Genomic DNA, 16,527 nt, shown 5'->3' with positions numbered 1-16,527 from the left:
AGTAGAGCAGGTTCGAGCATACTAAAATCAAAGAAATAGCCATGTGCTCATGTGCACGATGTCAAAAAGAAATATTGATATGGTACTGTTGATGTTGAAGATGACCTCAAGCCAATACACCAGCAGGGCCTTGAACGCCCAGAGAGGTTGTAGATCAACCTGCAATGCAGCAAGAACATAGCGTAATCGGCCAAACCGATCTAGAGACCGATAGGGCCGATGTGGAACTCGTTCTCGGCTGAAAAGGCTCCCGAACCACTCCCGGAAGGATCCATCGGGGAGAGGCACGTGGAGGATCTCCTAGGACCAGCAAGGCCGCTTAGGATGCGAACAAATCTCGTGGAGAGACTTGTCGAACAGCAGGAGGGGTTGAGAGAGGGGAATTAGGGCAAAGGAGTTGATATGTTGTGTTTTTTGATGATTGGATAGATGGGATCTCAATCGGCCATGATCCTCTTATATATATATAGAGGGGGTGGTCTTATCCCAGTAGGAAACCTCTCCAAGACTTATTTTCCAAGTTTCCCACGAGCTTGGAAGAGTTGGGATCGAGCTTGGACTCTCTCTGATTCGGACTGCGAAAATCAGAAGTTCTAACGGGGGTTAGAAGTTCTGATTTTCGCGCAAAGCTAGCACCTCCAGGCGAGCATCAGAAGTTCTTACAGGGGATCAGAAGTTCTGAGTTTCATGCAAAGCCAGAACTCCCATGCAAAAGTCAGAAGTTCTGGTAGGAGGTCAGAAGTTCTGATTTCCGCATAAAGCCAGAAATCCTATGCGAAAGTCAGAAGTTCTAGTAGGGGGTCAGAAGTTCTGATCTTCGCACAATGGACATTTTTGGTTGTAACGTCCCGCCTCTCCGAGGCCGGGCCCGCTTACATCTGACACTTCTCTAGGATATAGACTGCCCTCACAGACCAACACAGGTCTTTTCTGCGCACTTTGTCCTCACTCGTGCGCACCCGGGAAGAACTTCCCGGTCGGTCACCCATCGCTCCAGGCCAAGCACGCTTAACCTCGGAGTTATTTGCAGATGGGCTTCCGGAAAAGAAGTTGCACCTTATTAGTATGAGTATCCTATTAATCCTGTTAAGCCCTGGGCCGGGATGTTACATCCTCACCCCCTTAAGAGATCGACGTCCTCGTCGATCAATCTCAAGCCAGGAGCGTCCTCTCTTGGCCACGTCCATGTGTCCAGAGCCAGCGCATGTGCCATGCTGTGTGACCACGACGGATCCACACCAGCCATGCGCACCATGCCTGCGCAACTGCGACACACGCGCCCGTGAAACCGCGAGAGTCGGCTCTGATACCATTCTGTAACGTCCCGCCTCTCCGAGGCCGGGCCCGCTTACATCTGACACTTCTCTAGAATATAGACTGCCCTCACAGACCAACACAGGTCTTTTCTGCGCACTTTGTCCTCACTCGTGCGCACCCGGGAAGAACTTCCCGGTCGGTCACCCATCGCTCCAGGCCAAGCACGCTTAACCTCGGAGTTATTTGCAGATGGGCTTCCGGAAAAGAAGTTGCAACTTATTGGTATGAGTATCCTATTAATCCTGTTAAGCCCTGGGCCGGGATGTTACATTGGTTGTCAACATATGCCCCCCTGTTTTTAGGTGAACGATGCATAAACCTGAAAACACCTGTCGAAATAAAACCAAACAGCGACAATACCCATCTCATCGGTTGCTAAGTGACTAAGGGCGATGTATACATCGGCCATTTTTGTTCTAAGAGCGATACATGTATCGGTCATTGTTTGGAGAGCACTTAGGCTTCTTGCTAAACACTTAGAAAATATTTTTTCAAGTACTTTCCATTGAATGCTCTGTTGAGACGTTCACCTTTCAGTGTCTCTAGCAAATAAGGATTACCAAATATCACTTTGATCACTTTGTAAGGACCTTCCCAATTTGGTGACCACTTGCCAAACTTGTTGCTCTTCGATCCAATTAGTAGTATGGTTTTCCACACTAATTCTCCCACTTGGAACAATTTGCTCTTGACTTTCTTGTTGTATGCCTTGGCAACTCGAGCTTTGTCTTTCTCTATTTCCTTGAGAACTTTTAATCTTACATCAACCACCTCGTCGATATTATCCATTGTCAGATCATGATACATAACAGCAGATAGATCATTTTGTTTAGCAAGCCTATATGCATCCAAATTCACCTCGACAGGTAACACGGCCTCTTGACCATATACCAACTCAAAAGGAGTAACTTTTGTAGCACCATGCCTTGAAATGTGATGTGCCCATAGACCTTTAGACAAAACTTCATGCCACCTCCTTGGATTCTCCTCGATCTTCTTTTTAATAAGCTTGATCAAAGTCTTATTACTAGACTCTGCCTGGCCATTGGCTTGAGCATAGTACGAAGATGAATTGAACAACTTGGTTTTATATAATTTGGCAAATTCCCTCACCTCCTTAGACACAAATGATGTCCCTTGATCTGTAGTTAATGTTTGAGAGATGCTGAATCTATGGATGATATGCTCAGTGATGAACTCAATTACCTCCTTGTGTGTCATATTCTTCAAAGGAACTGCCTCGGTCCACTTAGTAAAGTAATCCGTAGCAACCAACACAAATCGGTATCCCTTGGAAGATGGGGGATGAATTTGACCAATGAAGTCTAGGCCCCAACCACGAAAAGGCCATGGTTTGATGATAGGATGAAGCATAGCGGCAGGCACAAGCTGAATATTTCCAAACCGACAATCTCCGCAACCCTTGTAGTAACGAAAACAATCGGCCACCATAGTAGGACAATAGAAACCAGCTCTACGCAATAACCACTTCATCTTCGGGGACGATTGATGCGTACGACAAATGCCTTCATGGACTTCTCCCATAGCCACGCTTGCTTGATCAGATCCCAAGCACTTAAGCAGCAAATCTTTGGCAGTTCTCCGATAGAGCTCATCATTATGCAACACATACTTGAAAGCACTCCGTCGAACACTTTTATCAACCTTAGCACTTGGATCACGTAGATATCTCAACAAGAGAGTCCTCCAATCTTCTAAATCAGCCCCAACATCACTGGAAGCTACATCAGGCTGATTTGGTAGTTTCTCGGATGAATTGATCGAACTGGTCACAGGGGAGTCGACCGAGCCGATTGGGGCAATCAGCTTAGCCGACTTGGAGGTGTCGGCTTGGCCGACTAGGGCAGTCGGCTTAGCTGACTGGGCTTCAGCAGAGAGGGGGTTGGCTAAGCTGACTAGGACAGTCGGCTTAGCCGACTGGTCTTCAACTGCATGGGAAAAATTGAAATTTTCATGCATCGACTGTTCTTGAATATGGAAATTACGCCCACCGATGTCATAGCCAGATGCTTGTTGAGCTAACATGTTGGTCTTTTGATTTTCATGCCTTGGAATATGCCAAATTTGGAATTTAGCAAAATAGTCAATAACATCAAGGCAAGCATCAAGACAAGCTCTTAGTGATCCTTCTAAACATTGAAATTCACCAGCAACTTGTTGTACCACCAGCAAGGAATCACCATAGGCTTCAACATGTTTTACTTCCATGGACCGTAACATGATCAACCCGAATAATAAAGCTTCATATTCGGTTTGATTGTTGGTACAAGAGAAATCTAATCGGCTTGATATCCCAATTTCAGCACCATTAGGAGAAACAAGAATAATACCAACACCTTGGCCATCTTTACAAACCGATCCATCAAAGTATAATTTCCATGGAGTAAAATAAAGTAATTGACTTCATCATCTAAATCAATACCATGCTCAACAATAAAATTAGCAAGAACTTGACCCTTCAGTGTTTTCAATGGTTCAAAAGTCAAGTCATATTCTATTAGTGCGTATGCCCATTTGTCTATCCTTCCAGGAAGAATTCACCGGTATAACAATTGCTTTATCACATCGGCCAGGAAAGCAACAACACATGTACTAGACAAAAGATAGTGTCTCATCTTAGCAGAAGCATAGTACAGTGACAAGCATAATTTCTCTATATAGGCATCCCTTGTGTCGGGTTCATAAAACCGGGGTCCCCAATAGACCCGCTTTCCTGCAAAAAACTCAGCCCAGCAGATGGCATAGCGACAATGCGCACCTCCTGGGCTGGCCCAGATACATAATGACAGGACGGGGCAACGAATCGGTCCCCGATCGGAAGGCCTAGCCAAGGTCGGGACATAGTCCGACTCCGACCTCCTTTTCCGACCGAGGATATGCCGGACCTCTGCTCATGACTCTTCCCCGACCAACACGGTCGGCGCCGACTAGGAACGACCGACCAGGGACGCCCGCTTGGTGAGGGCCCAGGGATTAGGCAGAGCAGATAAGGTAAGGTGCTAAAATCAACCGCAATACCGAGGACCATACCCTACCATGCCCTGTGCACCATCAGGACGGTGCCACCAGGCCATGCCAGACGGGCACTATGCAACCTTCTAGGCATATCAGAGCACAAACAGTATTGTAGGCACCGACGTTTGCCATACCAGGCGAACACAGTAGAGCCTGCCACATGTGTCTGACATAAACAGTATTGTGGGCATCGAAGACCGTCTTGTACCCAATAGAGTGGGCAACAAGACTAGGCAGCACACGTATCCATTCTCTCTTTTGCTAACTTGTAAGGCCATCCCCTTCAACTATAAAAGGGGATGCGCTCTCTCCTCTCTAGGGGGACATTCTCTTTGACTATAGACAACCTGAGCTCTCGAACAGCTCAACGGTTCTAGAACCCAATAGCTACACAGAGCATACGCTCCAATACTTAGCGCACGTCAAAGCACCCATCACTCTCACCGCTTCGGTTCAGAGTCCGACCGGGCCTTTAACACCCCCTTCTCATTCCTACTCATTTGTAACCCCACAATAAACTTTGAGCACCTAGGCTCAGAAATAAAGTCACCGACCGACTGAAACTGGACATCGGGCACGTTGCCTGAACCAATATAAATCTTGTGTCATTGAGTGCTAGGCCACATCCAATCACAACGCACGGTAAAACTACAAATATTTACTTGTTGGTCACTTTTCGCACCGACAGTTGGCACTGTCCGTGGGGAAGACGCGTGTGTTCACGCTTTTGGTCATCGGATGGCCCACCTTTCCACCATCTTTGTCATGGTGGGCCTGAGCGAGACAATTCGCTTTGGCTTGCTAGAGTTTCCTACGCTCCCACCTGTTGGGATGTGGGTTTCTCCCATCTTCCAGCCGCTCTAGACTTTCCTCTTCGGAAAGGAGGCACCCATCCTAGTGTCCACTGGAGGAGGAGCATTCCCCACTGGCCCTGGGCCACTCGACTATCCCAATGTTGAGACTCCCACGCTTCACCTTGAGCCCATGCTAGGCTCAAACTCCATGGTGAGTAACATATATTTTGTTCTTTACTCATTATTTAACACCTTCCACCGACTCTCCGGAGGGACCCCATTGTCCCCACCACGACCGCCAAGCGACTGGTTCCCCTATGGCTTCGCGTCCCCCATGGATGCATATGCATGGGGGCTCCTAATGATACTAACGCCCCCCTATCACATCCAAATTCGTGTGGATGGCGGGCTACGCTCCTGCCTCCTTTCACGACCTCGTGGATGACAAGGTCAAAAGCGACGGCTCCAGCATCGGTGACATCATGGCACCTGGCCACCCTCTGTCCTAGGAGTATGCTATGGTAGATGCCTTGGGACAACCACCGGTGGTAGCAGAGTCTCTGTAGACTCACACCCCTTGGACCCTCACACGGAGGCCCTCGGCGTGTGCAGGAGCACGACGAGGAGTTACGACAAAGGCGGCAGAGCCAGCCACCACCTGCGTTGGCACGCTCGATGCAGCATGCTATGCCATGCGTGCGTAACCCGGCTAGCAGCACTCAGGGTCATGCCCGTCAGGTCTAGCGCAACATCCTGGATGGAGGGAATGACCCCCCTCAGTTCGCTGGAGCTGGCCAAAACATCACTGCTGCGGCGATGCTTCTGCGTGGCCCCCCTAAGCTGGCCGACCCCTAGGAACAAGTAATCCACCGAAACCTCTAGGCGCTGGTGGAGACCGCCGGTGTTCAATAGGCAGAGAGCTCCACGTCATGACACTGGCTCGCGGCCTCTTGCCCAACTAGAGGACTAGGGCCGCACCAGTCGAATCGCTCCATCCATTCACCACTGCTGTTGCTGGGTGTGGGGTGAAGAGCTGCGGCTGCACCGCAACCCGACTAGGAACCCGCTCCACACCGACCACCTGTGCGCGAATGGCTCGGGCCGAACCGTGATGCTGGCAGCATCATCAACAATCGATGCCATGCCTGGCACGATGATGACGTCAATCAAGTAGCGGCGAGAGCAGGCAGCACAGGCCCTAACCTGACCATCGAGGAATGTGGGGACACCCCACCAGGCGTGATGGCTGACTAAACGATCGGAGCCCCAGCCTAGATGGACTGGGGCCATGGGCCTTTGGTCATCGCATCTAGAGGGTGCCGTTCCCACCGTGCTTCTGACCACCCACCAACATCGCTAGGTACACTGGGGAGACAAACCCTGGGATATGGCTCGAAGACTTATGGCTCGCCTGTCGAGCCGAAGGAGTGGATGATGACCACTTCATCATCTAGTACCTCCCCATCTATGTGGGGGAGCATGTTCGAGCATGGCTCCAAGTCCTTCCGCTCGATAGCATCCGTGACTGGGTGGACCTCAAGAGGGTCTTCGTCAGCAATTTCTAGGGGACATATGTCCGCCCTAGGAATTCCTAGGACCTCAAGAGCTGCCAGCAGGAGACCGATGAGTCCCTATGGGATTACATCCGTAGGTTCTCAAAGTGGTGCAACTCCCTTCCTATTGTTGTCGACACGGACACTATCAGTGCGTTCCTCTCTAGGAGGACCTACGAGTCCTTGATCCACAAGCTCGGCTGTGTGAAGCCCCGTACCACCCGTGACCTGCTCGACATCACTATGAACCATGCCTCTGGCGAGGAGGTGGTTAGGGTGGTCTTCAGCGGTGATCGGGACTAGGGCAAGGCCAAGCATGAGGACCAAGGCGAGGGCCCCTCCACACAAAAGGGGAAGAAGAGCAAGAAGGATCGGCGCTGACTGGCTAACCCAGCCTTGGTCACCATGACCGATCGTGCGGGCAAGCAGCCTTAGCAGGGCTAGCCCGACCACTTCGATAAGCTCAAGGAGAGTCCATGCACCAACTATGCCTACCCCGTCAAGCACCTCTACAAGGACTATGAGCTCCTCAAGCGCTTTTCTACGGCACACTGGCAAGCTAAAGGAAGGGACAGGCAAGGAGGAGGCGGCCAAGATCGTGCGGGCAAGGATGATGATGGCTTCCCTGACCCTAAGGAATGCCTCATGATCTTTGGGGGATCCGATGCCATCCACTCCAAGTGCCAGCACAAGGTACGCTACAGAGAGGCATGTGCTGCTAAATCGGCCATCCCCTCTTTCCTTAGCTGGTTGGACTCCCTGATCACTTTTGATCGGAGAGACCATCCTTCCCACATTGCCTGACCAGGTCACTGACCCCATCGTCCGCAAGAAGTGCCTCACCAAGGTGCTGATGGACGGAGGCAGCGGCCTCAATATTCTCTACGTGAACATCCTCGATGCCTTGCGCATCCCCTGGTCGAAGCTCCACCCAGTGAGCTCTCCCTTCCATAGCGTGATCCTAGGGACGCAGGCGTACCCACTCAAGCAGATCGACCTACCTGTCTTGTTTGGTGATCGATCCAACTTCTGCTCAGTGGTCCTCACCTTTGAGGTGGTGGACTTTCCAGGGTCCTACCATGCCATCTTGGGGTGACCATTCTATGCCAAGTTCATGGCGATCCCAACTACACCTACCTCAAGTTGAAGATGTCGGGACCGAACAACGTCATCACTATGGGTAGCACCTTTTCGTATGCCTACACATGCGACTACGAGCATTATGAGCTCGCCACTGCCATCATCAACTCCGCCGAGCTCCTGGAGCTCAAGAATTCATTGACTCCAGCAGTCCTAGACTGCAACTAGCCGACCTCATCGAGTGCCTTCCACCCGACCGAGGAAACCAAGGCAGTGGGGATTGACCCCACCGACCCAACCAAGATGGTGCAGATCAGGACCAAGCTCCCAGCCAAATAGGAGAGCGAGCTCACTGACTTCCTATACACTAATCATGATGTCTTCGCGTGCAAACCTTCTGACATGTCGGGCATACCAAGGGAGGTCATCGAGCACACATTACGCCTCGTCCTAGGCTCAAAACCCACCAAGCAATGCCTACGTCGCTTTGACGATGAGAGGCACAGGGCCATAAGCGAGGAGATCGCCAAACTCCTGGTAGCCAAATTCATCAAAGAGGTAAACCACTCCAACTGGCTAGCTAATCCTAGTCTTGTGAAAAAGAAGACTAGAAAATGGAGAATGTGTGTTGATTATACTAGCCTCAACAAGGCATGTCCAAAGGACCATTTCCATTGCCACGCAAAGACCAGATAGTCGACTCCACCTCGGGATATTAAATCCTCTCCTTTCTGGATTCCTACTCAGGCTATCACCAAATCACAATGAAAGAGTCTGACTAGGTCTCGACTTCATTCATCACCCCGTATGGTTCGTACTGCTATGTAACCATGCCTTTTGGTCTAAAGAACACTAGCGGCACCTATCAACGATGCATGCAGCGATGCTTTACCGACCAAATCGACCCACCCGACCAGCCTGACCAAGTCGAGCGGCTGAAACCAACAATCACCATCTATGTAGATGACATAGTGGTGAAAATGGCTCAAGCTAGTTCCTGATCACAAACTTGGCCACAACATTCATGAACCTCTGAAGGTTCAGCGTCAAATTGAATCCTAAAAAATGAGTTTTCAGGGTTTCGAAGGGGAAGCTACTTGGATACATCATGTCCGAGTGCGGCATCGAAGCCAACCCCAAAAAAATCATGGCCATCTCCAACATGGCCCTATACGCAATGTCAAGAGCGTACAGAGGCTCACCGGCTGTTTGGCCGCCCTGAGCCAGTTCATCTCCCGACTAGGCGAGCGGGGGATGCCTCTCTATAAACTTCTCAAGAAGACAGACGCATTCGTCTAGATAGAGGAGGCACACCAGGCTTTGGAAAGCCTCAAAGCATCACTGATGTCAGCCCCAATCCTTGTCGCTCTCGAACAAGGTGAACCCCTCCTCCTCTACATCATGGCAAACAACCATGTTGTAAGCGCCGCCCTTGTCATCGAAAGGGAGGAGCTAGGACAACCCCTGAAGGTCCAATGACCAGTGTACTTTGTCGGTGAGATACTCATCGATGCCAAGGTTCGCTACCCCCAGGTTCAGAAGCTTCTATACGCCGTGCTGATGGCGACCCAGAAGCTATTGCACTACTTCACCGACCATGAACTCATGGTCATCAATTCATACCTGCTGGGAGACATCGTCCGCAACTGTGACACCGTGGGATGGATCTCCAAGTGGGCTCTCAAGCTCATGGGCCACGACATCAGGTATATTCCTCGCACTGCTATTAAGTCTTAGGCTCTTGCCAACTTCATCGTCGAATGGAAGGAAGTTTAGCTCCTGACCTCGAATGTCACCCACGAGCACTGGACGATGTACTTCGACGGGTCGGTCATGGTGCCCAGCTCATGGGCTAGAGTGGTTTTGATCTCCGCAGATTAGAGCAGGCTCCGCTACGCGATCTGTCTCCATTTTTTTAGCCTCAAACAATGCCGTGAAGTATGAGGCCCTCATCAATAGAATGTGCATCACCATTGAGCTCGGCGCCATGCGACTATATGTCTACAGCGACTCAGAGTTGATCATCGACCAAGTCATGAAGGAGTCCTCCTACAAGAGCCCTCTCATGGAAGCATATTGCCAGGAGGTGCATAAGCTCAAGGACAAGTTCCAAGGGATCAAACTGCATCATGTCCCCAAAAAGGACAACCATGCTACTGATTTCCTCTCAAAATTGGCTGCAGGCGAGTTTTGTCTCGAGATGGGGTCTTCGTCAACGATCTCCACGAGCTGTCTACCCGCATTCTGGAGGATCCGATCTAGATGCACTCTGACACCAATCTGGCACTCGGGGGCTCTGACCTCCCGATGTGCCCTAACCCCGACCAAGTGCTTGGGGGCTCCGATCTTGGCACCTTCATGGCAAATTGCCCGCCGACATCGCCATGATGGCACTCGATCCGGTCGGCTAGAGAGCACCACTACTCGCTACCTCCTCGAGGAGGTTCTCCCACTGGAAAGGACTGAAGCATGATGAATCACTCGTCGCACTAAGATGTCCATCGCCATTGGTGATGAACTTTATAAACAGAGCCCATCGGGAGTACTCATGAAGTGCATCCCGACCGACCAAGGGAAATAGCTTCTCCTCGAAGTCCATACCAGAATCTATGGACATCATGCGGCCCCAAGGTCGCTGGTCAAGAAAGCCTTTCGCCAAGGCTTTTACTGGCCCATTGCGCTATGAGATGTAGAGGAGGTTGTTCGTAGGTGTGAAGAATTCTAGTTCTATGCTTGGCAAACTCATCTGCCAGCGCAAGAGCTTTAGGCCATCCCCATCACCTGGCCATTCGCGGTCTGGGCCCTCGACATAGTTGGACCCCTCAAAAAGGCCTCAGGCGGCTTCACTCATCTACTCATAGCAGTGGACAAGTTCACCAAGTGGATAGAGGTGAAGCCCATCACCAATATCCACTTGGAAGAGGCGGTCAAGTTCTTCCTCGACATCATCTATCGATTTGGCATTCCAAACTGTATCATCACCGACCACAGAACAAAATTCACCAGAAAGAAGTTCCTAGACATTTGTGACAAATATGGCATCAGGATCAATTGGGACTTGGTCGAACACCCACGTACCAATGGTCAGGTCGAGCGGGCCAATCACATGGTCCTCCGAGGACTCAAGCCCCGCATCTTTGACTGACTCAAAAAGTATGCTGGGCGATGGGTTGCAGAGGTCCTAGCCATCCTCTAGAGCCTAAGAATGACCCCAAACCGGTCCATAGGGTTCACCGCTTTCTTCCTCGCTTACAGCGCCAAAGCGGTGCTACCCTCTGACCTCGATCATGGTGCCCCAAGAGTAAAGGCCTTTGACCAAGACCAAGTGGCGGAAGCTCAGTAGTACGCGATCGACCTACTCGAGGAGGCTCGTGAGATGACCGTCATCCGCTTTGCTCATTACCAGCAAACTCTCCGCAGTTACCATGAGAGAAAAATCATAGGGTGGATCCACGAGGTCGGTGATCTTATACTCCGAAGGACCCAGTTGACCAAGGAGAAACATAAACTCTCTCCACCATGGGAAGGACCCTACACGGTGACCGAGGTGACCCAACTAGGCTCCTATTGGCTGAAGGACAACAACGGCAATGTTCTCACCAACACATGGAACATCAAACAGTTACGTCGTTTCTTTCCCTAAAGCTCGGTCTTACTGCTTATTTCCATTCAACATTTGCTCCTATGGTGCCCCAACCCGAGCACTCTCGGTCTAGGTTGCTCGAGGGCTCCATGAGGGTGCAATACCACCCTCCTTTTTTACTATCATATAGTAATACTTTTCACCCAAACAAAAGGGCGTCGCCCAAACAAAAGGGCATTCCATTCCTTTGATTACCCTACATAACTTATGTTTTAACCTCCTGACCGATCACAACTGCCATGACCTATGGTTACAACCAGCTGAGCCTTGTGGGCCATGCCTGGGTTCTTAAGGTAGTAGCCTACGGGTCAATGGGCAGGTGCGAAAAAGAAAGGACAAGAAACTAAGCTACGCAAAGGGTTAAAACAAGGGCGGATGGGACAAGCTTCCCCTCATGAGTGATTTCATCACAAAACGAACTCAGAATATCCACTAATGTAAAACTATTAACACAGGGGCTTCCCCAGGAACCCGTCTTTTACATGAACTGACTATTTCTACTCTAAACTCAATTATGGCCGCCCGGCGGCATCGGCTAACGGTACGGTCGACAAGGACGAAGGCAGCTCGCTTATAGTCGAGATGACATTGGGCTCTGTTGGGGGTGGGATGATGCTCACCTCTAACCCAGTCTCCACTCCCTCCATAGGCTAGATGACATCTTCCCGGTGCACGTCTTCAGCTATGCTCAAACGGCGAGCCTCCATCAACCACTATGCGGTGACCTGCTCGGCGACCATCTATGTATATGGCACCAAACTCTCCCCCAGCATATGGATTTTGTCCGCCCTCCACCCATTGGTGTACCCTCTATAGATGGCTGTGAATTCCAGATTGGGGTGATGGGTCACCACCGAGGTCAGCACCCCTGACGTCCCATAGAACATGCCGTCGGAGATAAGCGCCTGAACTTCATTTGGGACCTTCACCAGATCCTATGAGACAGGAAGTAAGGCATGCTGAGACAACCATAGAAGGGCCAAGGAGTCAAGGACAACACCAAAAACACAAAGAACTTACCTCTACAATGCATGGCAATGTCATGGCCTGATGGATGAGCTCAACCCTCTCCAAGGCCTCCTGCATTGGTAAGGGCGAGATTAGACTCCATCGATAGTCCTCTCTCCCCGAGTAGGTGCCAGAGCATCACCTCCTCCTCATCACGGAGGATGAATCAGGCCTTTCCTAGCTCGCCGAGGCAAGGCCACACCAGCTCGCGGGTTAGGCCACACCAGCTCGCGGGTCACCCCCGACCTGCTGGAAGATCTAGCCATCGTAGTATCATGCGACAACCAGATCATCACCAGCTCCCAGGATGGTGGGATGGCTGGTGACTCCACCTGGGTTTCTTCCTCTCCAAAGAAGGGGATATCGCCACTAGGATTCTACGGCCTACCAGCAGATGCACTACCTCTGGCCTGGCCACGGTCCCTCCGGACCCCTCTAGCTCTGACTAGGAGGGTAAACCATGCACTCCTCCACTGGGCGAGGTAGGGAGCCTAGTTTCCCTCCCCTCCTCCTCTACAGCCATTAGGGGAGGGACCACGAGAGTCACCTCTGACCCAACCTCTTTTATCACCAAGGGGATCACCGCCGCCACCGCCGCCGTACTCATGACCGTTCATGAAGACGCAACCCCCAGTAAGGAAGGTCGTGCCACCACCAGCCTGCTTCCTCCATCGCTTGTCATGACTTGCTATAGGCTAGGTCTCCACTCTTCTCACACAGGAGGTGGGGAGATTCCCAGTCCTACTAGCCCTTGGCTGCTCTTAAAAAAGCAAAGGTTAGTCACACTCAAAAACTCAGCTATGAGAACAGGAGGGAGTATGAATGCATACCTAGATGATAGTGGTAGAGCCCTGCAGCCCTGACCAGATGACGATGAGTCGACTAGAAGAGGACTGCTTGTAGGTCATGACCCACGCCGCCTCACATCGGCCAAGGAAGGAGCCAACCCGGTCGGTCCCCGATTGGCCCATGAATGACCGTGACCGCCAGCTTGTGGCGAAACCACTGGAGCAACTGGCAGGGCATCTCCCCAATGGGGGTTGTGCACATGCGCTGACCCTGATGACGTAGGGGAATGATCACGTCCCCCCAACTGACCAACGTGGTCCACCACACTTGGAGCAGGGGGTGCAAAGCCGATGATGCCTCCGAAGGGTGCGGCAACCACGCCTGCTTTGCCTCTCATTTGAGGGCGATGTCTTCACTCGCGGTGCGCTTCCTTGACTTAGAAATGTCACCGTGCATCCCCATATCACGCCCACCACCAATGGATTCTACCATGAGCTCATGGTGCTCCAGAGAGGTCACAACAGTGCCCCTGTCTCCTTCATCCTTGGAGGCACTTGCGTCGCCACCCATCTCCATGGGCTCCTCCGACTCGAGCTCTGCCTCCACATCACTCTGGCTTGCTCCCTGGACCCACCAGTTGATCTCCTTCTCCTTTTCAAACCTCCTCTGAGCTTTCTTAGCTTTCTTCTCCATCTTGGCAAGCGTCGCCTCCCTCTGGGCAGCTTGCTGAGCTGTGCCCTCCAGCCCCCTCAGAAGATACAGCCAGGATTTATAGTTCGAGAGTCCCTTCAAAATGAGCAACTCAAAATCAATCAAAACATCAAAAAACGAGGATAAGGTCATGGGAAAAAGCATACCAAATTGGACAGCTTTGCGACGTGCAGAGGTCTGGGTGTCCCTTGAGGGAGTCTTTATCCCTCAACTACAGCACCCGATCGAGTCGACTCCTGACTTCATCCTTCGGCAACTCCTTCGATGACGTGCGGTCGGGATCCATCGGGCCAGAGTACTCCCACATCAGCCATGTTCTCTCTGCCAACAGGGCGGCCTAACAGCGGAAGAAGGTATGGAAAACCCACAACCCATCGAGGCCATGCAGCACAAGCTTCTAAAGCTCCATCTCGATAACCTCCAATTTGTTCTGCTGACCAGCGAGACCCCATGACCAGCTCTCCCTCCTCTCTGGCCTTCTTCTAGTAAATGTCAGGAATGGTGCCTCCGCCGGGTTCCTAATGCAGAACCACACACCGTGCCACCCCCGATTGGAGTCACAGGGGGAGTACGTAGGATAGGGGGCGACGGCTTTGGCTTCTTCTGCAAAGCGAATCCCCCAACCGACAAGATTCTAGGTGGCTCCCCCTAGGATAGGGCTCGCCCACTGAAGATCCATCAGAAGAGGTCCACGTGCGGCTCCTTCCCAAGGAAGGCCTCATAGACAGTGATGAAGCCAGTGATGTGAAGCACCCTAGTTGGGTTAAGGTGCTACAACTCTAGACCCCACTCATTGAGGAGCCCGTGCAGGAACTAGTACACGGGATACCTGAGCCTGCACTCATGGAAGGCGAGGAAGGATACAACCTCATCGGCTCAGGGTTGCGAAACAACCTCCCCTAGCACAAGAGCCCTCCAACGCGCCACCTCCTTCGATGGGAGCAGTCCCTTCTCAGCGAAGGTGGTCAGCACCTCCTCATCCACATTGGAAGGCCTCCAGTTCCAAATCACGCCTCGGATTTGTGAATGAATCTGTGAGTTCTCCTCTCCCTCTTCTCCTCTCTCCTCTTTCCTAGAAACCGCCATGGCGCACAAATGGGCTTGGTGAAAAGGAGGAAGGAGAAGAGGCAGCAGTTGGAGAAAGGCAAAAGAATGGGAGGAAAACCCTCTCCCTTCCACCTATTTAAGGCGGAGAGGCATGCAGTGGGATGCGGCCTGGCTGATGGGACATGCCCTGCCTGACAAAACATTGTTTGGTTAACAGGACGTGTCCTGGGTAGGGCCCACCACTACCGCAACTTGGGCATAGGAAACAAGGTGCAACCACATGCAAACAACACTCCGCCTTCCCAGACAGGGTTTGGAAGGGCCCACCAATGGAATCTCCATCGAGGAGAGGCCAACAGGTCACCCGAGTCGATCGGACGGCTTGGGCGGCTGCCAGGTGATAGGTAGGGAGTAGCGGGATGCCCCATGTGGGTTATGTTGGCCCCATCATGAATGACGGACATGGATCCCTTTCAGACATATCTGACAAAAGCTCCCTAGACCCATCACTCGAGCCATCGAGGTAACTTTACCAAACCCCCTTTTTTATTTTCTAGTGCATGATCATTCATTCATCCTCATGCATGCATTCATAAATTCATCCATACATTCATTCCATACATCCAAGCATTGCATATGCAATTGATGCATCACAATGCTTCATGTTGCATCACGAAGCGGTAGTTGCCTCATTCGATATGAGCGACAACCGACCAGGGTTTGAAGGCTGGTTCACAAAGGGCTCGAGGCTGCCTCATGTCAAACAGAGCCAAGGGATAAAATGCAGATGAGCCCCAGCGGCCCTCGCCCGATCCACTCCAAAGCCAACAGGGTCATCTTGACCTTCTCATTCAATCCTGACCTCAAGCCATGCCCATAGAATCTCTATCGAGGGGAGGCCAGCAGGCCACCTGAGTTGCTCTCCGGAATGATCCAGGCATCTGCCGAGAGGCGGTTTAAGGAGCAGTGGAATGCCACATGAGGGCTATGCCGACCCTGTTACGAACGACAGACCCGGATTCCACTTGGACGTGCCTGTTATTAAGCTCACCGAGCGTGTCACTCGAGCCATCGAGGCAAGCGACATTAGCTCAACCCCTCCAATTGTGGAAACCATGGATGTGGTAACGCACAAAACTAAACCAACCCTTGCCAAGCCCAACGGGGCTCAGGGGGCTCGGGCGAATAGTCCCTGGCTTAGGAATCTACTTGAGCCATCGAGGTTATGGTCAGAACAGACACGGGCGAAATACCCCAATGGGAAGGAACATGAGAGTCCATAGCCCTAGAAAAGAGTACCAAGGTGCTCAGCCTCCAACCGACTCTTTAGCCAGCTGTAGGCTCGGGGGCTACGCCTGCCTCACCCGACTCCTCGGATGCGCCCAACCCTTTGGGTGGGCGTCCGACACTTGGGTTGGTGATCCACCTCGCCCGACCCCTTGGCCATGCCTGACACTTTGGGTTGGCGCCCGACACTTTGGGTTGGGGCTCCACCTCGCCCAACCCCTCGGATGCGTCTGACACTTCGGGTTGGTGCTCGACACTTAGG

Source organism: Miscanthus floridulus, chromosome 10 (genome assembly GCF_019320115.1).
Source record: "Miscanthus floridulus cultivar M001 chromosome 10, ASM1932011v1, whole genome shotgun sequence".
Lineage (NCBI taxonomy): Eukaryota > Viridiplantae > Streptophyta > Magnoliopsida > Poales > Poaceae > Miscanthus > Miscanthus floridulus.
Note: the sequence above shows the minus strand (reverse complement) of the source record.